We start from the raw sequence: 25539 nt of genomic DNA on the forward strand, positions 1-25539 counted from the left end.
ATGAGTTTTATCTGAATATCTTTAACATTCTTTAACAGTTTTGTCTAAGTTTGCAGTATAACCTGAAAAAATGGACACAGTAAATGATTCAAATAAAAGAATAAACAAACAATAATCAGACATCATTCAATTTCCTCAGAAAACATACAGTGCAATTCACAAACTAGCTAATACACTTTTCACAGACTGGAATGACACATTTACACAATAATTAAATGAGTAAATCTAACAAATCTATTTTTTTCTTTCACAGCAGATGGTAATGCAAATATTATATTCTCCATTGATTACCATCAAGCCCATTGTAATCTATGATGACATTCACTTCTGAGGACCCTGGAAATGTGAAAAGGGTCTGACTGAACTAAATTAGTTTTTCGTTTTTATTTGTACAAATCAGTCAGTTACAAGTCAGCTAAGTTATAGAATCAAGTATTTTTTTTCTTTTAGGCAGTGCTTCATCTTCACTGATACTTGTAACACAGAAATTAAACTGAAGCAGCACAGAACCAGATCTGTTGAAATCCTTATGCTTTCTATCCGCACACGATGTTGCTTCACCCTTTATCTTGCTCCAGTGTATAATGCTCAAGCATCAAAGTGGAAAGTGCTTATTGGAGCCACAGAGGTCTGGTTTAATGCGAGCAGGCCCTGGCTTCTCTTTATTATGCAGTAGGAGTGTCAGGCCTGCTGAGATGCTCACTCCATACATCTTTGATGTGCAGTCACCCACTGACACTGTTTCTCTTCAGAGACAAGAAAAAGAAAACCAAGGAAGTGAAGTGAAGTGACATTCAGCCAAGTATGGTGACCCATACTCAGAATTCGTGCTCTGCATTTAACCCATCCAACGTGCACACACACACACAGCAGTGAACCCACACACACCGTGAACACACACACACCCGGAGCAGTGGGCAGTCATTTATGCTCCGGCGCCCGGGGAGCAGTTGGGGGTTCGGTGCCTTGCTCAAGGGCACCTCAGTCGTGGTCTTGAGGGTGGAGAGAGCGCTGGACATTCACTCCCCCCACCTACAATCCCTGCCGGTCCGAGACTCGAACCCACACCTTTGGATTACAAGTCCGACTCTCTAACCATTAGGCCACGACTTTCCGGAGAGAAAGATAGAGACCTAAGGGGCAAAGGACAGTAGTAAGCAGCTCTGCCACTATACCGTATGGAACCCGTGACTCACTGAAACGTCAAACACACACACGCACACATTCCACAGAGTCTAATCACTTCAGTATGTCTTCGCTAGCCCAAATTACCTCACGAAAACACATAATCTCTCAGAGTCAAAAGCAGACACACAGTCCATTTAAACTCCAGTTTTCAGCGGTTCATATGACTTCATGCACACACACTCTTGAGTATTATGTTTTCTTTTCACAGAGAAGACACACCCTACACTGATCTCCATCCAACATTATATCACACACGCTTTCTTCGCTATCTACATGAAGACATAAAATAGACCTTTACTGACCCAAACATTTTGTATTTACAATATTTTCTTTGCTGAAAATATGTGGAATTATATGGAACAGATTTAAACATGGTAAATGTCATTGGTACCCTAATGAAAAACAAATATACTTAAATTAAATACATTTATTTCATGCTAAGTATACTACAAATACATTTAGATTCACATACTACAAATTCCTTGTATGTGTAAACATACTTGGCCAATAAAGCTCATTCTGATTCTGATGATTCTGAGATATTTATGTGCTTAATAAAAATCCCCTGCAATTGTACTTTAGCATACTAAACTGCTATACTTGAAGTCTGCTAAATTGGACTCATTTTGCACTTTAATTGTGCTGAGGTAGTGCCAACTAAAGATACAAAAGTAGTGGAAAGTGGAACTATATTGCAAGTATACTTCATGTACACTTTACATATCCTGCATTTAAAGACCGATATTATTCAAAAATCATACAATCCTCATCAATAGTGATATTAAAACACATATTAAGCTTAACATTAAGAAATGTGCATTGTGCACAAGAAGGACTCCAAATAAAGTTTAATTATAATTTTTAAATCAGTAAGCCCTCAAGTGATATGTAAATAAATATGTTAATAGATTTGAATTATGCATTTTAAATATATTACTATTAAGGGTAGCCAAAGGCAAAATCACATTAGCCAAAATATTTGGTAACACTTTAAAATAGGTAACACTTATTCACTCTTAACTACAACTTTTCCCTCAATAAATTCCTAATTTGCTGCTTATTAATAGTTAGTAACGTAGTTGTTAAGTTTAAGTATTGGGTAGGATTAGGGATGTAGAATAAGTCATTAACACATGCTTAATTACTAATAATAAATGGATAATATTCTAGTAATATGCATGCTAATAAGCAACTAGTTAAGAGACCCTAAGTGTTACCAAATATTTAATAAATAAACAAGCATGGAGTAGGGGGTACAAAAATCTAAATAAAAACTTGTATCTGACCATCAATATGCAGAAATGAACAATTTTAAAATAAAAAAATAAAAAATTATATAATAATAATCATCAGACTGCAATAAAAACGTAATATGTATATACAGTATAAAGAATATTTTAATAACAACAAACACAAGTACTAATTATTTTAATATTACTCGTTGTCTGAGATTGTCTGAAATCGTTCTCAATATTAAAGAATAGCAGAGTCCACACCACAACGATAAAGGCACAGAGAAACGATATCGTTGGAATCACTTTCAGAACGTTTTTTTTCCAGCTGATGACCCCCAATCAGAATCCATCCTGCTATAACGAGCTCCAGAAAATAAAGCAGCAGACGAGCATATGCTGAGAATAAACAGACAATATCATTCGCTGGTGTGGATGCTAATATTGTTATCTTTATAGGTATCATTCTTGGTGTGAATGGGGCTTTAGGAAAAAAAAGGAAAGTTCACCCCAACCCTAAACATAACCATATGCACATGCAAGCACACTGTATATAAAAATGTGCAAATATATGAATTAGCAATTGATTCTGTCATTTATGCAAACAACACAGTCGTATGCACAGCGGTATACTGTTGTTGCATCCTATTCTTTGGAGACCCCCCCCCCCCCCCCCCCCAAAAAAAAGGCTGTGAATATTGGTCAAATATTTTGCCATACGGCTTAGTTTCTATCTATGGTTATTCAAGTTGTATCTTTAAATTCAGCAGAAATCTGCAGTGAGTTTGTGGGTGTAGATTTCCTGTGAGCCTGCCTATCGCCCATCATACCTTCCCTGACCACGCTACTGATAGTGATTTACTCTCACCTCTGTTTAAAGCACAGCACGATCCTTATTTCCTCCACATTGCTTTGTGTTCAGAAGAGAATCCTGAGAGAAACAGAAAGAGAGACTCGGATTAATATTATAATGTGATAAACAGCTTTATAGTCTGCTCTGACCTGGATTATAGACCTTTGTGCAGAACAACAGCCAGAAAATGTCAATCACTCTAGGACAGTTTAATCACAATCAACCTTTCTATATCCCCACGCTCAATAGTATTAGCTGCCATTTTTAGGGACAGATTACATCACACAGTGATGGTGGTCACCCAGTCTAACCCCTCGCAAACAGATGAAGTCCTAGTCAACCTTAACCAGACCTCTGACTAGCTGTAGGGATGCATGATATATGCTTTTTTTATACAATTTCTTCACTTATTGTAGGTAAAGGATTGCTGAACACTAAGAAGTCACAGGTGTCATGATTACTTTACCCAGAAAAAGTCATGCATACTGAATAAGCCATTTTCTGATTTTAAATCCACTTGATAACAATTGATAACAAGTGTATGTTAATGAATTATCCAAATAGTTTTTCACATATTGCCTTTATATTTCTTCCATAATCCTGTCCTCCGAACCAAAACTACAGCTTATTCATGTGACATCATGACATTTAGCCTTTTCTATGTGACATTTTGAGGGAGGTTCAATGTGACAGACACTGATAGCTTTTCTCATACACTAGATTGACAGATATCAACATTATTTGCCTAATAATTTACATATAACGTGGTGCTAATACTGCCTCTGCCTTTTCTGCAATCTGTTTGAGATGATACTTCTCCCAAGACAGAAGAGAAGTGTGACACTACAGAGTGTAACTCTACATAAAACACACACGAAAAAGCAAAAGAAAGATAGATGATAGAAAAAAATGAACCTCCAAGGAGAGCTATATTTAGGACAAACCCATTTTCTTAATTAGGTTTGAACTATAGGCAGAAAAACCAACTTGGCATTCAACATGGATTAAGATTTTAAATGATTTAAGAGTAAATGGATCTAAATGAACAGCCACTGTTTGAAAGATAATTATTATAGAAAGCAACAACATCTGATCTGCTCTGTAACACTGAGTTGACAAGATTTAATAGAAAAGGGGTTGAAACAACCATAAATTAAGATTTGTTCAATATTACAATCATGTCATTTTGTTCCAAGCAACCGCTATTTTTTCAGTGGAACACAAAGAAAATACTCTTAATGAAGAATTCCTACTGTATGTACATTACTATGCAAAACAACCTAAGGGTTCAGAGATCTTCAGCCAGACATTGTATGTGTGGAGCAGGCAGAGGGAAATCTTTAATTGAGGGTTGTGTTGTATTTTTAGAACAGCTTGGATGTAAACTAGAGGAAGCGCTCACTCTGTACAGCTCACAGAAGGGGAAACCTTTCATTTTCTGTCACATGAGGGCTGTTTGAGAGTGTGTGTGCTGGATGGTATAAATCAAGCATGAATTTTGTAGTCATTTTTAATTCCTTTTTTGAGTTTCTGGTTTTTGACTGTGCCACTAAATGTTTGTCTTTACCAGTTATGGGGGGAAAGTGCTAACTTAACTAATACGAAAACTACAAAACATAAAATAAAATAGTAAAACCATAATACATAAATCCAACCCTCTTTTGAACCCAACAAAACTTTTGAAAAAAAATTCTGCATCCTTTTTAGATTTATCTGGCAAAACTAAATAAAATTGCTTTAATCTCAACATATAACATTTTATAGCCCTAAAAATACCCAAATTAAAATCTAAATGAAAGAGCACTGACAAAAAATACTCAAATTCACACTGGTATAGTATGTGTCAGGCTGTATGCTGTTTATTTTCTCCACATGTTCAGTCTTCCTCGCTATAGGTCTAGTGAACTCCCAGCATGCACTACTTTCTTTTTCTATTTTCTATTTGGATTTGTCCATCTCTATCATCATGTGGGGTTCTCGTGAAGATGCAGTCCTGGGGCTGTTGTGCATTCAGCTGGATGCAAGCATTCACTCACTCACACACACACACACATACAGACACACACACACACACACACACACACACTCACTCACACACACACACACACACACACACACATACAGACGCTTTATATGTCAGAGAGAGGGCAGCTCGGACCACAGGCAACAGGAGAAAAAAAAGCATCTCACATTCAAGTGAACGTTATTTACTGACTGATAGTGGCATGGCGGGATATTCACTGCTGAAGACACAAAGCTGCACTGTTGCCTGCGAACAACACACACGCACACCCATACAAACGATCGAAAACACAGCAAGACAATTCACAACATGAATTATGCACAAACAACCTCCAGAGAGCAAAGGCACACAGATGTCTTTTGTTTGGGTCTGTATAATGTAAACACTTGACGTAGCTGAGTTTAACAGGAATAGAGCATATCATTAAATCCAGTAACACACCAACATTCTTGGTTGAAATGAAAAAGCTCATTTTAAATCGGCTTTTCTTTGGAATAATCTATTCTATTAGTTAGTGCAGTTAACTTATGCTTATGCGATGTTGATCGGTGTAAAACTGACTTTCTCAACTTTCTTACTCTTTCAAACAGATGTCTTGCATCTTTGGCAAACTGTTATGATTAACAGATTAACAGAACAGAACCGATGTTTATGTAAATGCATTACATGTGATGTTGTGTTAGCCACTGCCTATTGTATATAATGCAGGCAGAGAGTGGACAAACCAGCACCAACTAGAATTTTTTGTGTATTTTGTATATTATGTATTTTTGAAAAATATGTATTTTTTCCTGTTTACTTATTCTATTTTTACTGTTTTTGCTGCCGAAGCCTCTGTCGCCATAAATTCCTCGTATATGTAAACATACCTGCTAATTGGGGGAAGTCGTGGCCTAATGGTTAGAGAGTCGGACTCGTAATCCAAAGGTTGTGGGTTCGAGTCTCGGGCCGGCAGGGATTGTAGGTGGGGGGAGTGAATGTCCAGCGCTCTCTCCACCCTCAATACCACGACTGAGGTGCCCTTGAGCAAGGCACCGAACCCCCAACTGCTCCCCGGGCGCCGCAGCATAAATGGCTGCCCACTGCTCCGGGTGTGTGTTCACGGTGTGTGTGTGTTCACTGCTGTGTGTGTGCACGTTGGATGGGTTAAATGCAGAGCACGAATTCCGAGTATGGGTCACCATACTTGGCAGTATGTCACTTCACTTAAATAAGTAATAAAGCTCTTTCTGATTCTGCTTCTAAAAAAAACACTCAGGCCTGAAACATACTCTATGCAAAAGTGGACACTGCTAGCTACACAAGCTCAATTTGATGCACTGTTGTATTCTGAAATGTGTCATTGCATTCTTGTTAATAAAGTCCTTTTTGAAAACTCTGCATTTGGGATCTGTCCGCAAAAACCTGTCAGGATCTCACAGCCTGACAAGCGCCCAAAACCCTTCGAAAACAAAGCAGATCAACCTGACCAGTGGACAAACCGTTTAGAGCGACCAGCTAGCAACCTCAGACTGTAAAGTAAAGTATGGAAGCCTGTTTCTGCCACTGAATAAAAAACAAAGGTGACTTTTCATCTCACAATTCTGACTTCTGACTAAACAATATATCATCTGCAAACAAATTTAGTTTATGTTCCATATTTCCAATAGACATGCCTATATTTACATGTTGCCAATGGCTCAATGAAAATAGTGACCAACAAAGGAGAATCTTTGTAATAAAAAAACAGTGTGATAATATTCCGTTCATTTTAACTGACGTATTAACGAATTTCCGAAACTAAATTTTTCCAAGACCGCAAAAGAAATTTCCATTTAACTTTATAGAAAGCTTTTTCGGCGTCTAAAGACACTATTATTGCCTGTGTTTGATTACGCTGTGAAATATCAATTGTATTGAAAAGTCTTCTTAAATTGAGGAATGATGACCTTGATCTTTATGCATAACTGATTGATTCCAGATGAAATGCAAGAGCTTTAGAAATCATCTTAATATCAGTATTTATTGAAGATAAGGGCCATCGATAACTAGAAGGCAAAGCTGGATCTTTTTACACAGTGTTAAGTGTTGACAGTCAAAGACATATCTCTTGGCCGATCAGAGGTGTGTTTAAGTCATATGTTTCAGCGGAAGTTCATAGAGTTCTGCACTTTCATGAATACCTTCATAATAATGGACATTATGTAAATAAAAGATTCATTGTGCATTGTAGTCAGCTTCATTGATTGTATCATGAGAGCCAAACTCAGTCAGGGAGCTCGCAATCAACTTTAATGCAGTTCAATACACAATCGTATCTAAAAGTAGGATTGAATTCGAAACTGCACTGACTGACGCTGATAGCCATACCAATGGAAGGGATGAAGAAAAGTTCAAATACAGCTGTGTATTAAGTCAAGCCTGCATTGTATTTGTGACTATCACCTGTAAACATTACAACACTAAGTAAATATCAAAGATGGCGAAGTCCCAAACGACAAAGTCTTTTCACATTTCACATAACAAAAATTCAATAAGGTTCAATTTCATCCATCAAATCTTAATTTACAGATGGCAGCTTTTGAGTTGTGGAGTGAAGCATTTGAATTTTGCGCAGACCACAAAACTGACTGAAGTAGCTCCAGTGGTGGACAGTGACCACATCTGCTTCTCTGAAAGTTATCAAACCACACATGAAAACCCCGGAACACGCTAGACACGTACATGCAGCCGCAAGACACATATGCGCAGCTCCCTCGCACTGTATGACAGTCAACCAATTGTGCAGTGCAGCATAGCGTTGCAAATATGGTTGAGAGAAGACATGTGCCGGTATTCACTAATGTGATATATCACGATAATGAGTATGAATGATATAGTTAATGTGGGCACTTCAAAATACAGTGAATATTTTATTATTATGATATTTTAATGCATTTTAATAATGCTTTTCCCATCAACTGGTCACAATGCACAACAATGCTGCATCAAAGACACAAGTGCACTCTAATGTAAACAAGCACGGATGAGAAGCGCATGGAGGAGACGCTCTGAATGAACTCTCTGACAGCAGATGGGGCTGATGGAACCACAGAAATGCAGTCATTACCCCGGAAACAAAACAGCTGCTACTTTCTGGAACATATTTAAATGACTTAAACATCCATTCAGATTTTTGTATTCACAGTGGTGCTCATTAAGCACCAAATACTTAGACTTAATAATTATTATTATAATTTTTTTACCTTTTAATCTGGATATTAAATTCCCTAGATATTGTTTGATTTATTTGACTCTCGCAGCTTTGAATGGAATTGGGCTGATGATACACGGGGCAACGTTTTGAGCAAACCGTATACCGTGATAAAAGCATTAGCAATTAATCACAACATGAAAATTTGATACCATCCCGTGCCTAGCTGAGAGTCCTGAAAATGTATGGCTCTAAGTTCGGTTAAAGAATACGGTTGCCACTCCCCTAAATAAAAATAAATGTTTATGAATGCAAACGTATAACTGACTCGGATAAGGACTGACAACCATACTGCTGCTGTGTGAACATGGCCTAGGTTAATGTGTTCATTACCTACAATTATTATAAGCATTAATAATTCATTTATTTTATTTTTATTTTCACACAGTTAAAATAGTTCGTTAAATAATTCCAATAGTTTTTTTGTACCTAGCTATGGACATTGGTAACGAGAACTGTGAAAATGTACTGCCATTGCCACCAATTACTACACTACCTCTAACATTATTAAGATCTCTAGATGCTGCATGAAAGGATGCTCATACTGACAGCGATGAAGCCATTTGTGTGAACACACTTTAAAATGCTTCTCAGCTTTCCACCATGTCTATGGTTCAGCTGTACATAACTACTTAAGTTACCACTGACCTGCTAATGCTAAACCATTAATACTATTAGTTTAAAGTGTTAATCTAATATATTCAGTTAATGCCTAATATTAGCCAATGTTTTGTATCTAAGCAAGCGGCGGTTCAGATCAAGAGGGTGTTTGATAAGAGACAGAACGTGGCTGTGTTTGTGTGATTCGGCGTTGGCCCTAGGGACTGTGAGGAAGCAAACTGTTCCAGCTAATTGAATTCCTTTAGAAAGTCTGCTTCCCAGACAGCAGTCACCATCAGCCACACACACACACACACACACACACACACACACAGTCTCCACTAAAGACAGAGTGGCAAAACCATCTCAATTTTAACATTTTGAATTTAGGAGGCTAAGCTTCCCACCAAGACATGTGATATATCCCCCCCAGACCATCTAATTTGATCCAGACACAAGGAAACACCCTGAACTGAAATCACATTTGGACACCAATTGTGTGGATGTGTGTAACTAAACCATGCAGCACAGAAAGACACAGCTGAGTTTCGAGTTTTAAAATGTGTTTTTCAAAAAAACAAAGACCCAAATGTTACATCCCCCAAACCTCAACTATTTTAAACATTAATTCTGAGCTAATTACATTGTCAAACTCAATTAAAGGTAACAGCTTGGGTTGTCACAGCTGTTATTAATTAAACATTAGCTAATACAATTTTAATAAAAGTATTGTTCTCTTTTTTTATTGTTTGATTAATAAGCCTAACAACACACTAGACATTAGCAGGTCTGTTTGGATATGTCATGTATACTACGATATTGACAAAAAATTATATCTCAATATTCTCTGGGATTTTATCGATAACGATAATTAGACGATATTTTGCGGAGTGTGTTATTGTGCTGGTATATTAAGGACAGCTGTGGACAGCTGACTCCTAAAGTTTTTGATATTCTTCATATTCTGTGTGGTGATCAGTTCACACTAACAGAAATTAATCTTTTCCAATAAGTTTAAATTTATTTTTACCTTTACAAAGGCATTTTTCTAAAACTGTCCATTATCTTTTGAGTCAAATTCTTACATTTAGTCAGTGAATTAGAATTATAAGACATTTGGGCTGTTACCAAGCAAATTAAATCAGTATCAACAAAATTCATCTTTACAATGTAGAGGAAACACAGAAGCTGCATCTGAAGTGGCATTTAGATGCATTTACACACTGTTTAGTGCAGAACATGAATGCATTTAACCTGCCATTACAAATGCATAAATACCGTTTTGATATATTAAACATAAAACATGGAATACAGTTATTATTTATTATTTAAATAATAAAAATAAACTTCAAGGTGAAATTAAAACAGCCAGCAAGTCACTGTTAATAAGTGAGTCATTGCGATTGAACCGAATCATTTAAATTCAGGAACGAATCATGTTGCTCAGAGCTGTTGCTGTGGCTTTGTTTGGAGTTATTTTTGCTGTCGGAAAAGAGCAAAAACAGGCAATATGGTGTCTAAGACGCAAGTGTCTTAATTAACTTCTTGTTTTTTGACCTGTTTTAAAAATCAATATTACATTTCATGGTAATTTTTGGAGAAAGGGCATTCTTTGTGTTATACTGATTAACTATATGAAATTATTTAAATATATACATTTTCTGTAGAATTTTGTGATCATTCTAAATGCATTTTATTAGACCGAATCGCTAGTCTAGACTAAATCATGTAATGTATGCGTGCGCTCTGTACGGTTTTGAATGGTTTTTGCAAAATACTCGATAATGTCGTTAATATATCGCAGACGATATATCGCACAGCTTTACTGCAAGGCAGATCACATATAACACAAATTCTTTTTCCCAATTTGTTTATCGAGGACAAACTGACTGTATGATAATAAACATAAAAAACATCTTAAACAGAAAGTTATTTTAATCTTTTAATTTGAGTCACCACGCTATTCTACTGCTAATAGAACAATTTTAATTCTTGATACTTATAACATCCCAAATTGAGTTTTATGGTTATGATGTTATACTCAATATTCATTCTGTACACTGAACATGCAACACTAACTGGGGTAGATTGGTGTAAATTTTACAGGATTTTTACATATTTAGCCAAATAGTATCTACACAGAGATTCTAAACTTTTTCTGAAAATGCTGTCATGAATTATTACAGACTTGTTAGGAGGCACACTTTGACGGCCTGAAATACAGACTTGTAATGAAACAGTCATATTTATAGCAAATGGCCTGAAAAACAACTTCTGACAGCGCAAAAGCTTGTTTAGTTTGGTCAGTGGGACAGCACACTTAATATGCCCTGGCTAAGCATTACACAGCTGCATTTGAATACTTGTGTAAAGTACGTTTCTGGTCTGAGGCTACAAAGTGGCCAATTGTTGAGTCCCTCTATGTATTGGCTGATGTGCTCTCTCAAAGAACAGGCATAAGCTCCCTACGCAAGGGCAGAGCATTGCACCGTGGGCCGTGGCGATATGTGATGACCTCAGCAGAGGGTGGGGGAGGGGCAGCTGAGACGAAAAAGAGCCGGACCCACTCTAGACTTTCCACTGGTCAACCACACAACACAACTGGTCAACAGCTGGATCAGAAGATGAATACCTAAAAGATCCACTTTATCCTAAAAAAAAAGTACCAACATTTTATGTAACTGTCTTGTGTTTTTACTTTCTCAGAAGAGTATGCAAGAAAATTAATTCAATCAAATCCTGGTGGATAAAGTCTCAAATCTTGCACTATTTCCAGATGAGTGAAATTTAAATGCATTGAGAGCATATACTGTATGAGATTTTAGAACTTCTGAAAAGATTTTTGTTTTTATTGGTAAAATATTAGTTGACTAACGACCGAAATTTCAGTCTGTTCCTTACACACTATAAGCATATTACAGTAGTGCTTATATATATATATATATATATATATACAGTGCCCTCCAAAAGTATTGGAACAGTAAAGAAAAAATTGCTCTGTTGGCTGTGGAGTCAAGACATTTACAAATATGATTAAAAGAAGAATATGAGACAAAACTACAGAATGTCACATTTTATTATTGAGAAATTCAACTCATAGATGTTTTAGCAGCTAAGAAGTTCAGCACTTTTAGAGTTTCATCCCTCTATCTGATGTGAGCATAAGTATTGGGACAGTTGACTCACAGGTCTTTCTAAGTGATCAGCTGTGTCCTGTTGCATTAATTCTTCAGATATTAAAAGCAGGGAATGTGTCGTATCAGTTATATCCATTACTTCTGCATTCTGAATCTTGCATCAGATAGGGGGATGATAGGGGGGTTCTTTTTATTTGGTAAAACATGTATGTGTTGAAATGGCTAATAATAAAATGTGACATTCTGTAGTTTTGTCTCATATTCATCTTTTAATCATATTTGCAAATGTCTTGACTCCACAGCCAACAGAGCAATTTTGTCTTTACTGTACCAATACTTATGGAGGGCACTGTATATATATATATATATATATATATATATATATATATAAAAAAATATATAATGTTACTCCATTCAAAAGTAACATTACTTTTGCATTACTTTTTGTCACCTGGGCTGAGCATGCTTATTTGCTTTTTAATAACAACAACAACAAGTTATATTATATTATATATACACTGAACAAAGTTATAAACAACACTTTTATTTTTGCCCCCATTTTTCATGAACTGAACTCAAAGATCTAAGACTTTTTCTATGTACACAAAAGGCCTATTTCTATCAAATATTGTTCACAAATCTGTCTAAATCTGTGTTAGTGAGCACTTCTCCTTTGCCGAGATAATCCATCCACCTCACAGGTGTGGCATATCAAGATGCTGATTAGACAGCATGATTATTGCACAGGTGTGCCTTAGGCTGGCCACAATAAAAGGCCACTCTAAAATGTGCAGTTTTATCACACAGCAAAATGCCACAGACGTCGCAAGTTTTGAGGGAGCGTGCAATAGGCATGGTGACTGCAGGAATGTCCACCAGAGCTGTTGCCCGTGAATTGAATGTTCATTTCTCTACCATAAGCCGTCTGCAAAGGCGTTTCATAGAATTTGGCAGTACATCCAACCGGCCTCACAACCGCAGACAACATGTAACCACACCAGCCCAGGACCTCCACATCCAGCATCTTCACCTCCAAGTTCGTCTGAGACCAGCCACCCAGACAGATGCTGCAACAATCGGTTTGCATAACCAAAGAATTTCTGCACAAACTGTCAGAAACCATCTCAGGGAAGTTCATCTGCATGCTCGTCGTCCTCATCGGGGTCTCGACCTGACTGCAGTTCGTCGTCGTAACCGACTTGAGTGGGTAATTGCTCACATTCGATGTCGTCTGGCACGTTGGAAAGGTGTTCTCTTCACGGATGAATCCCGGTTTTCACTGTACAGGGCAGATGGCAGACAGCGTGTATGGCGTCGTGTGGGTGAGCGTTTTGCTGATGTCAACGTTGTGGGTCCAGTGGCCCATGGTGGCGGTGGGGTTATGGTATGGGCAGGCGTATGTTATGGACAACGAACACAGGTGCATTTTATTGATGGCATTTTGAATGCACAGAGATCCTGATGCCCATTGTTGTGTCATTCATCCACGACCATCACCTCATGTTGCAGCATGATAATGCACAGCCCCATGTTGCAAGGATCTGTACACAATTCCTGGAAGCTGAAAACATCACAGTTCTTGCATGGCCTGCATACTCACCGGACATGTCACCCATTGAGCATGTTTGGGACGCTCTGGATCGTTCCAGTTCCTGCCAATATCCAGCAACTTCGCAAAGCCATTGAAGAGGAGTGGACAACCTGATCAACTCTATGCAAAGGAGATGTGTTGCACTGCGTGAGGCAAATGGTGGTCACACCAGATACTGACTGGTTTTTGGACCCCCCCCAAATACAGTAAAACTGCACATTTTAAAGTGGCCTTTTATTGTGGCCAGCCTAAGGTACACCTGTGCAATAATCATGCCGTCTAATCAGCATCTTGATATGCCAGACCTGTGAGGTGGATGGATTATCTCGGGCAAAGGAGAAGTGCTCACTAACACAGATTTAGACAGATTTGTGAACAATATTTGAGAGAAATAGGCCTTTTGTGTACATAGAAAAAGTCTTAGATCTTTGAGTTCAGCTCATGAAAAATGTGGGCAAAAACAAAAGTGTTGAATTTATAATTTTGTTCAGTATATATATATATATATATATATATATATATATATATATATATATATATATATATATATATATAGTGAAAATGAGTGAAAGTTAAATTAATAAGCCTCAGGCTGAGGGAAGTGCCTCTGCACTTATTCCCGATTTCTCTCAAAATGGGGACAAGAGTGATGTCAATGAATAAATGGGAAAACAAAGTAACTTTCATTACTTATTTGAAAAAGTAACTCAGATATTTCGTTGTAAATTTGAATATAATGCGTTACTTTACTAGTTCTTTGAAAAAAGTAATCGTAATACGTAACTCGTGTTACTTGCATTACCCCCAACTCTTCTTGAGCACTATGAACACAGAGCTATGTTAAAAATGTTCCAAACTAAAAAAGTAATACCTATTTGTAATGACATGAGGCTGAGTAAATAAAGACAGAATTTTCATTTTTGGGGAAAGATATTGCTTTAACCACTGGTGAATGCAGGTCAGTTTATAATTGGCAGACTCTCCTTATGGACACTTGGTGAAGATAAAGTGTACAATATTTTGATGTTAAAATACCTTCTCTTATCACAACTTAATATGCAATGACAACTAAAATAAGCCATTCGTTGGATGATTCTCCTGAAAACTGTAAACACTGCAACACTGGCTCAACCAATGGCAGATGAATTCATTTCTCGCCCAAGGAAGGACAGGTGGAGACATTGTTTTGGCTATTAAGGGGTGTGTTTTCCAAAAGCAAGTTTCATCGTCAACAACATCAAAATCCCAAAATCATGCTTCTAATGAACATTCGTGAACGACACCACAATGTTGTTTGGTTGGAACTGCAGCTCTCCACCTGTGGTTAGAAGCATAGTTTCAGTTTCTTGTTTGTATAATATGTGGACTTAAATAGATCATGCTCTTGAGCAGACTTAGTAAACTACCATTACACTACACTATGTTCATCTTTTGTCTTTTAGTTTAAGAGGAGCATGCTTCTGCAAATGTGCTCTAGTAACTTGGGTGAAGCCTGGAGTATAATGTAAGATGAAGCTCTCAATTGAAATGTAGAAATAAAGCAAAACAACAAAACAAAAATACTGAAATCTGAGGCCATGTTTATTATTTACAGTAATAAACCAAATCTCAAACCGATTAATTAGCAAAAGTTAATACTGCACCTTCTCTATAGCTAACACACATGCTGTTGTCTTTGTTCTGCTCCTTTCCTCAACATGCAACATTTTACCTGCAATATTATAATAAAGTCTCTGACATTTACCTTACACAGTACAGGTTACAGACTCTAGAACAGGTCTGGATTGCAGGCGGGGCAATCAAGGCGACGTCTGATGGCATAAGCACGTCTCTATGAGATGAGCCCCATATTTCTGCTCTCAGCACAAATTTGACAGAGGGTGAGCAAAACAGGATGACACGATACTATCTAGAAAATAAACTAGATATTTTCACCTCAGCAAACCCTCCAGCTTAAAGGTGCATCCCAGTCAAAAAAGCAAGTGAAATATAATCCCAGATTGTTCCAAATGTTCATCTGTGTTTCCACGGTTACCTTTCCAGGGTTCTGCAGACTGATGTTATGACCAGCTGCTTCCTTTTTGGACAGTAACTGTGTAATGCGCATTATGGATATGACTTCTTCTTTATGCTAAGAATTTACATGATTTAAGCAAGTAAATCTCAAGTAGTACTGGGTTAACTGATTAAAGTGTTAGTTCACCCCAAAAATGAAAATTCTGACATTAATTAATTAAACTCACCCTCTTGTCGTTCCAAACCCATAAGACCTTCGTTTAGCTTTGGAACACAAATTAAGATATTTTTGATGAAATCTGAGATTTCTGAGAAATCTGCGCACACTTTCCCCAGAACGTAATCAGCCTTGTTTACGTTCAGCACATGCTTTCTCCTGAACGTAAACTGCACTGATTATGTTGATTATGTTCCGGGGAAAGTGCGCGCATGCGTTGTGGTACTCTCCAAAATGGCAGAAGACGTTAACTCGGGGAGAAGGTTTGTTGAATAAATTATGTTATTTTTGTTTTCTTTGAGCACAAAAAGTATTCTCGTAGCTTCGCAAAATTTAAGTTGAGCCACTGATGTCACATGGACTGTTTTATCGGTGTCCTTACTATGTTACTGGGTCTGGGAACATTTCAGGTGTGTTGCTGTCTATGCAGGGTCAGATTTAATCAAAAATATCTTAATTTGTGTTCCGAAGATGAACGAAGGTCTTACAGGTTTGGAGCGAAATGAGGGTGAGTAATTAGTGACTGAATTTTCATTTTTGGGTGAACTAACCCTTTAATACCAGACAAAATGTAAAATATTTTAAAATAATTAGTTAATAATAAACCGGAGATGCAATTGAGATGCAAACCGCATTTGTGGTTAAGGAGAATGTGACTGAATTTCCCAGAAGTGGTTTTGTGAAGTGTTTTGACATTTCCACCAGCAAATACCAATGTAATGTTTCTGATAAAATGTAACAAACACATACAATCCCAAGCAAATAAAGTGTTGTAGAATAAAACGATTGAAGTGACATGACTAGTCATTAATGACTTTCCTTTATTTAGTTGTTACTTACTGTTAACTCGAGAAACTTGCTGTTGTTGAATCCAGAAATGCTGTGACTGAGTCGAACTCAAGAACCAGATAAATCAGACTCATGGGTCGTGTATTTTGTGAACCTATTACTTGAAATGACCTAACTCAAAAGAATGAACTCTACTTATAGTATCTACATGATTGTTATGGATGAAAAAAAGAATGGCGGAGTGGAGATCGGGTTTTAAGTGAATAATGATTTTTGCTCTTCTTCTCAAGAAAATCTATCATAGGCTATGTTTTATGAAGACCTGGAATATAGTGCATTGGTCACATGGTCCACTTTTGTGGTGTTATTGCTATATTTTTGAGAGTTTAAGAGTATCGGTACCCATTAATGGTCTTTGCAGTCAAAACATAATGGAAAACACTGGTAGCCTGTGATTGTGGGACAGGTTTTAGCATCCCAGGCAGCGACCGTACACAGGACAAGCAGTTTGGAAAATGAATGCAGCGATGGTGATGGAAACAATCTCTTTTCTATTTACAGATACAGATTTACAGCCTAAGAGGGCAGAGTGAATGGCAGAGAAAAGTGCACCTTTTCGTCTTTTTAATTTTGGGGAAAATGATTCCTTCTTTTACTAACTTCTTTTCAAAGGAAAGAGAGTAGGAGAGAAAGTCAGAGAAGACAGTATGTGTGAGATTTCTACCAACCCTGAAAGAGATGCCACACATCCCACTAAGCCTACTTAATGTTTCCAGATGGAACAGTTAGTGTGTATAACATGTAGGAGGGTATGTGTGTTGCTGTGTGAAGGTTCATGAGTGCATCTGATTATGATGGAAAAAAACAGATCAAACAAAGCAAGAATCAAGACTACAAATTGCCTGGCAGACATACAGACAGGCTGCTTACCTAGACAGCATTTTTGGGGATCGTGCACCAAAAAAAGGCTGTCTAGGTAGGCAGCTCATTATGTTTTGTGACAGAACCACTCAACAGTCAAATAGATCCCACTCAAAGTTGCATTATCGTAAAGAAATTACTACCCAAAAACTACATTTGTGTCATTTCAAACACATATTTTCTTTATGCAAAATATGTGCTTTATAATACTAACAAACAGCCAATATTAATAAAAAGGCATGCTAATAAGAAACAAGAATTGCTCCCTATACTAAAGTGTTATTGTACCATTTGAATACGTTAGAATGTTCTCACTAAGTTTACTCTGAGTGATAGCTATTGCTCTTCAAAGGTTACATTAAAATTAAAAGGCAGTGCTTCTGTACATCAAATGTAGAACCATTAAGGGCAAGACGAGTCACAGATTGAAGAAAAAGACTGATGTTCTAAAACTGGTCAGTGCATTTAACAAACATGAACCAGAACATGGTCTTGATCTAGATGGCATGTTGGGCAGAGAATACATTCTGAGTCAGATGAGCACATGATGCTCAAAACTGCTGTCTGCAACTTTTAAGACTTTTGAGCTTCGGTATCACAGTTGAACCAACTGTATTGTTGTTCAAACAGAACACTGCTTTCAACCCCCCATGAAATAGTTTGACATATTTGCTAGTAAAACTGGAAATAAATCTGTGGTTTCAGAGTCAAATGGCATTATTAGCTCATGTGATTAGCCCAAAAAATCTGTATCCAGAGTGCCCACGAGCAAAGAGATAATAACTGACATAATAGCACCAAATATCAACTGTAATAAAGATTAATGACAATTTGAGCAGGGGATGCTAGGGAGGGACAATCTACAGAGAATTTAACTGGACAAAAATTTGAATAGGCGTACACCTGTGTGTGCAAAATGAGTCACTGGCAGCGCTCCAGACAGGATGAGCAAGAGGTGGGAGATTTTCAGACACTCTTTTCGGAGCTTATGACAGTAGGTGGTGACAAGTGTCTTTTAAAGTCCAAGAAGAATTTAATCAACAGATTAGTTCAAAAACACTGATTCATTCAGGAGCGGAAGACCACCAAGACTTCTGCTTGAAAACATGCAACATCTGATCCTTTTCCGACTTTTGTTTAGAATTATTTTTGTTTGTAAGTTACTCAGTTACAACTTCTTGATTATTTATCCGCTGTATTAAATCTGAATCACACTCATCATATATATATATATATATATATATATATATATATATATATATATATATATATATATATATATATATAAAACATCACTCGATGATTCGAAGATGACCTAGTTGACGCAGTTTAAGCAACAATATTAGGTGTCAATAAACAAATGTTGATGTGAGGGTTTGAGCTGAAGTGAAGGACGAGGACTGCAGGTTTATGCCGACACAGCAGAATAACTGAGTCAACTAAATATCGACTGCATCTAAAAATATCAGTAACAGTAAAAGCAACATTGTGTCTGCAGTGTTACAATCACTGCATGCAACAAAAATCACAGCTGCAGCATCCTTAGGGCAAATCCCATGACTTATTATTACCATACATATGTTTATATGAGAAGAATGAGGGCATGCACTGAAATGCAATGGATGGTGAGCAGCACGTTTCCATTTCTATAAACTACAATAACCAACACAATTAATGCTCTTACCCAGATAACAGCCTAAAGTCCTGACTTGATGTTTTCCATGGTACACAAACCAATCACAAAGATATCCGTGATGGTGTAAAGAATAACAGGTGATCAGGGAACGGCGGATATTATTCACTGCTGGCTGGTGATGGCGCAGCGGCAGCATAATGAAACTCAATGGCGCTGCGCTTTGATTGACATCTCCATCAGCCAAAAGAATGCTCGGCATCGCGTTCAACACGAGCTCGAGCATTTCATTGGCTGAGACGGATGTCAATCAGGGCAGGCGAAGGACTGAACACGCCGGGGTGAATGACACATGTGTCGCTTTATTGACTCCTCATTGCGCGTTTCATGTCTAGCGTTGAAAGAAGTTACAGATAGCGGTTCGAAAACGCTCCGTCCAGTAAGATTTTCAATCAAGTGAGGTTACGCCTCCTCCGTAAACATTTAGCCTCAAACCCCTATAGCATATCTGTGCTTAATGCATTAATGACTAAACTTATTTAAATATTGCTTTAAAACAACAGCCACGCTTATTGGTGTGGACAAAATTATCATCTTTTAGTTTTTTTTTTCAATATCCATAGTAAAGTAACGTTCTAACGAAAAATATAATGTAAATATCTTTATTATGTTCTAAGTTTTTATAAAAAAAATAAAATAAAAAAAACAGTAAAGCAGTCGAGTCTGTGCTTCAGTGTGATTATAATCACTTCACTGTGTCTATTGCATTTAGGCCTATCTGTATTCACAACAGATGCTACAGCAAGTTTCTATGTCATTTTTAAACGATAATAATTATAGCTACTTATTCCCGAAAATAGCTGGTGTGTGCTGTATGAGATGCTGTATAAGAGTAAGTCAATCAGACATATTTAGATGTGTTTATGTTTAATGGCTGTTACACACGCAGTCTTTCATTATAGGTTCAAGAGCCTTATAACAGTGATGTTTGGCTCAATACTTCCATCTGTCGACCAGTCATCATATTTTAGTCACAATGAAATAGGGTTTAGGTTAGACTAGGTTAGTATTTTGTTTTAGTAGGCAATCAGCACTGTAATTGACAGGTTAGATGACATTTTTAGAATTTTTTATTATTATTTTTTATAAGCTTGTTTCTGCATGGGGACCATATAAAATGTCCTCACAAGGTCCAAATGTGTTAGTATTTCTATACTTGTGGGGACATTTGATTCCAGTAATGTAGGGAATATTGGTACACAGAGAGAGAGAAAGAGAGAGAGCTCACAAGCTCATAAGTATAGCTACTAATATGTCTTCACAAGTCTGGGGGAACATTATCAGCAAATAAACATACTTTTTTGTGTTGAAACATAGCTATCATTTGGCTTCTGACATATGGAGCCCCTTAAGGGAGATGGTGGTGGGAAAAATTTGGGGTGAGTAGAAAAAAGGATGTATTTATTTATTTATTTTTGCATTCTCTCGCAAAACTTTTGTGTTCTCTCAAACTTTGCGTTCTCTCGCAAAACCAGTTGAGTTCTAACTCTTCCTGTTTACTTTACAGCTTGCAGTGGTTCATACAGCTCCGTATGTTCACAGTGGAGCGATTCATAGTTTTATTTTGAACCTGGACTCAAGTATAAAGAAATGCAGTCAGTGGTTAGTTCAAGGCAGTTTTGGGACATTCTAAAACGCTTAATGTAGCTTAGTGTATTAAAACAGTGACATTGGAGGACCAAATTCAATAATAATAAATACTAATAAAATTATTAGGCTAATATTAATAACCTTATTAATAATAAAGCTGAATATCCCAGAATATGAATGCAACATCCTGCACTTTAAGCTTTTTCTCCCCCATAGAAAACGGTAGGCTATATGAATGAATACGGTGATTTAAAAAAATACCAAATCTGTTTACAGTTTATATTACACATAGAAAAACAGAAAACTATTGATCCCAGAACGGAACAGCTTGCAGTGGTTCATAAAACACTTAATGCGGCCTAATGAAAATGATAAAAAAGACCAAATATGCTATAGCCTAAATTGCAACCTATGCTCTCAACGTCAAATGCAGAAATGCTAATTCATGCGTTTATGACCTCAAGGTTAGACTATTGTAATTATTTATTGGGTGGTTGTTCTGCACGCTTGATCAACAAACTACAGTTGGTCCGAAAATGCAGCAGCTAGAGTCATTACTAGAACCAGGAAGTACGGCCATATTGTTCTGTCAACACTGCATTGGCTCCCTATCAAACATCGTATAGATTTTAAAATCTTGTTAATTACTTATAAAGCCCTGAATGGCTTAGCTCCTCAGTACTTGAGCGAGCTCTTATCACATTATAGTCCTTCACGTCCCCTGCATTCTCAAAACTCTGGCCATTTGATAAAACCTAGAATATCAAAATCGGGCGGCAGATCCTTTTCCTATTTAGCACCCAAACTCTGGAACAATCTTCCTAATACTGTTTGGGAGGCAGACACACTCTGTCAGTTTAAATCTAGATTAAAGACACATTTATTTAACCTGGCTTACACATAACACACTAATACACTTCTATTATTCAAATCCGTTAAAGGATTGTTAGGCTGCATTAATTTGATCAACCGGAACCGGGAACACTCCCCATAACACATGATATACTCGTTACATCATAAGAAGAATGGCATCTATGCTAATATTTGTCTGTTTCTATTCTGTTTCTCAGTCCGTGTCCGGATCAGATGGTGGATCGGTGCCGGGAGATGATACATGTGGCTCTGATCATCGGCGGAGGCCAGACACCTAGATGAGCCCCGGGGACATATGCCCAGTCACTGTAGCCACCCGATCCGGTCCGTATCCAGCCCAGATGGTCACTGCAGTCACCAGATCCAGTCCGTATCCAGATCAGATGGTGGATCAGCACCCAGAGACGACCTCTACAGGCCTGAACGTCAGCGGAGACCAGGACACCGAGATGAGCGCCAGAGACAGATCCCCAGTGAAGACCCCGCCACTTAGACAGTCATCGGGAAAGACCACTGGAACCAGTTGAGCCCTTACAATCTGACTTTGCTGCAGTTTGGAATTGAACTGCTGGTTCGTTTGGCCAGAGGAGAACTGGCCCCCCGACTGAGCCTGGTTTCTCCCAAGGTTTTTTTCTCCATTCTGTCACCGATGGAGTTTTGGTTCCTTGCCGCTATCGCCTCTGGCTTGCTTAGTTGGCGACACTTCATTTCCAGCGATATCGTCGACCTGATTGCAAAGACACTATTTAAACTGAGCTGAGCTGGATGATGACATCACTGAATTCCATAATGAAATGCCTTTAACTGAAAATCTTTTTTTTTATCTTTTCATTTTACATTATTGACACACTATTTTCCTTTTTTGATATTGTGCAGTTGCTTTGACACAATATTCACTGTAAAAAGCGCTATATAAATAAAGGTGACTTGACTTGACTATAGCCTATTATAAATGTATTAGAAATATGGGTAACATTTTACAATAAGGGTACATAAATAATGTACCCTATACTGCAAAGTTTGGTATTGATCCGATACCGAGTAAATACAGGGCCAGTATCACCTATACCGATAATTGTCATTTAAAAAAACATAAATTTAAATGACCAACAACAATTAAAAAAAAATAACAATACTAATGTTGATATGACTAATATTATATTCACCTTAAAGCTACGTGGATATTATTTGCCTTTCTAAAAGGACTTTGCAGGCAGAGGAGCCCAGAACATGAAAGCAATAAACAGTTTGATGTTAAGTATTTTCCTCCCATATAAGAGTTATAAAAATAATTAACGTGGCTTAATAAATTAAGAACGTAATATTTAAAGACAAAACTCAGTATACACCTTATTAATGTTTCAAACTAGATATACAAGTAAGCAGATGTGCCCAGAATATGAAAGCAACGCTCAAAGTTTTCACAATATGCATTTTCCTCCCATAGAAAACCATTATAAAGAAAAGTTTAACGTAAGTGGCTTATTGAATGAAGACTTATGAAAAACAACTATTGAACCATAACTCGTTTATTATTGAAAGGATTTTAGTATGTTATGTACGTACTGTATTTTCTGTTTGTTTTATACATACTGTAATATTTGTTATTATTGCAATAAAAAAAACTGTGATATGAAAAGGCCAAATTCGGTTTTGTTTATAAAAAATATATAGGCCTACTATGTATGTACAGGTAAGCAGATGAACCCAGAACATGCATGCAACACTTTTTCTCTAATTGCAATATAAAAACATTTAATATGGTGCAATTAATGGAGGAAGACAGTGATAAAGACCAAATAAATAAATAAAGACTAAATTCGGGATGCAGCTTGTTAATAAAATATAATATGTTGCAAGCAGCTGATCCCAGAATATATATGCAAACATGCTAAACAACATATTAAGCATTTTACTCCCATAGAAAACCGTTATAATGAAAAATTTAAGTGTAATGCATTAAGAAATAATTAAAAAAAGCTAAACTCAGTACAAACAGGACAAATTTGGTATACAGGTATAATATGCACTATGTGAAGGATTTCCTTCCCTTTTCATTTCTTTAGTAGCTCGGAGTTCCGTTCCATCTGTCACTGTATAAAGTATCGATCTTATCAGGCTAGTATCGATCCGATACCAATACCAACGTTGGTATCGATACTATTGGTATTAGGATCGATACCAGGCTGAATACTCACTGTGTTAATACATGTGTGTTTGATAGAAAATATAACATAAATTATTATCTGAGTTCAGTAAGTAGTTAACAGTGAATTCATTATGATTGGGCCCCCTCAAGTAAAGTCAAAATCAACTTTAACCTGTCATTAGTTGATGTTAGTTCATGGGTAGTTAATAAGGAGTTAATAACACATTAACAATGTGAGAGTGTCCTCCTTATTCCTTTACACCACCAATACAATAAACAATTATTTTTTTTTTGTTTTATTATTTATTTACATAATTTCACATATATGGACTCAAAAGAAATTCTAAACGTAATGTTACCTGAAAAGACACACAGAACAGAAGGTCAAATATTTCACGTCCAGAAGCTCAAAACAATGCTGTTAGTTACTGTACATAACTTTCCAAAAAAAAAGGGAAATGCCAACATGACTTTAATTCGGTTTACAAAAGCAGATGACATTTATTAGATTAAAATATCGACAACAAATAACAACAAACCTTACACGCCAAGCGAGCGCCTCAGTGCGCCACTAATGAGTGTCCCACCAGAAACAAACCTTGCATACTGTAGTTCCGTTTATTTTATATGATTAAATTATTGTTGGTTGAAAGTATTAGGGCCATTAATTAGACAGATCTGTTAAATAAAACGTAGAAAATGCACCAATAAGCAACACTAATATTTTGTATGATTCGTTTATGTTTAGTGAGTCGACGTCTTTTCTTACCGGGTCTACAGTATGTAAGGTTTGTTTCTGGTCGGCGAAAGTTCAAGTTCAAGTTGAGCTTTATTGTCATTCCGCTACATGTGGGGACATGCAGTGGAACGAAATGTCGTGTCTCGCAGGACCACGGTGCTACATAAATACAGACATACAACAATGAAGTAAAAACCACTATAAACCTATACACTACTAACATACTGACAGATTTAACTATAAGTATACTATATATAAATATTTACCCTATACAAACTAAAAGAATAAAGGATAAAATAATACAAACTATACGAATGCTTCACATAAATACTGTACATGTGCAAAGAGAGATATTTTGAGTCAAGCAGCTGGTTGGGGAACAGTGCAGGATAATTTGTAGTGCATGAGCATGTAAACATACATATTGCGTCTTTTGTGGGATTGTGTACACGCAGCAGTGTGTGTGAAGTGTCTAGTGCACATAGAGGAGAGTGTGTTACTACAGGTGGTTTGTACAGGCCCACTCACCTGTGTGTAGCACACTTCGAATTGCACAAAAAAGTTCCATACAGTTTTTTTCTTTGGTGTGGTAAGGTTTGGGGTGGGGGGTGGTCCATGTTTCAGGAGGTAGGGGTTTGCATGGGGTTTCAGAGGGGGGTGGGGGTGGGGGCGGGTTTGGGGGCGGGGGGGGTGGTC

At 37.1% G+C, this 25539-nt stretch overlaps 1 protein-coding gene across 3 annotated transcripts in view; it reads right to left on the reverse strand.

Moving 5' to 3' along the window:
- The window catches only part of LOC306843381 (tyrosine-protein kinase fynb), a 62281-nt gene extending 42627 nt beyond the window's left edge, over positions 1-19654 (reverse strand). The window contains exons 1-2 of one of the 3 annotated variants that reach the window (XM_079374840.1): positions 19484-19654; positions 3289-3351 (exon numbers count right to left, since the gene is read on the reverse strand). The gene's annotated coding sequence lies outside the window, so the exon portion shown is untranslated. The remainder of the gene's footprint in view (positions 1-3288; positions 3352-19483) is intronic. The other 2 variants (XM_079374838.1, XM_079374843.1) reach the window with 2 other exon arrangements.
- Between the last annotated feature and the right edge of the window lie 5885 nt (positions 19655-25539).

This window comes from Barbus barbus (assembly GCF_936440315.1).
Source record: "Barbus barbus genome assembly, chromosome: 24".
Lineage (NCBI taxonomy): Eukaryota > Metazoa > Chordata > Actinopteri > Cypriniformes > Cyprinidae > Barbus > Barbus barbus.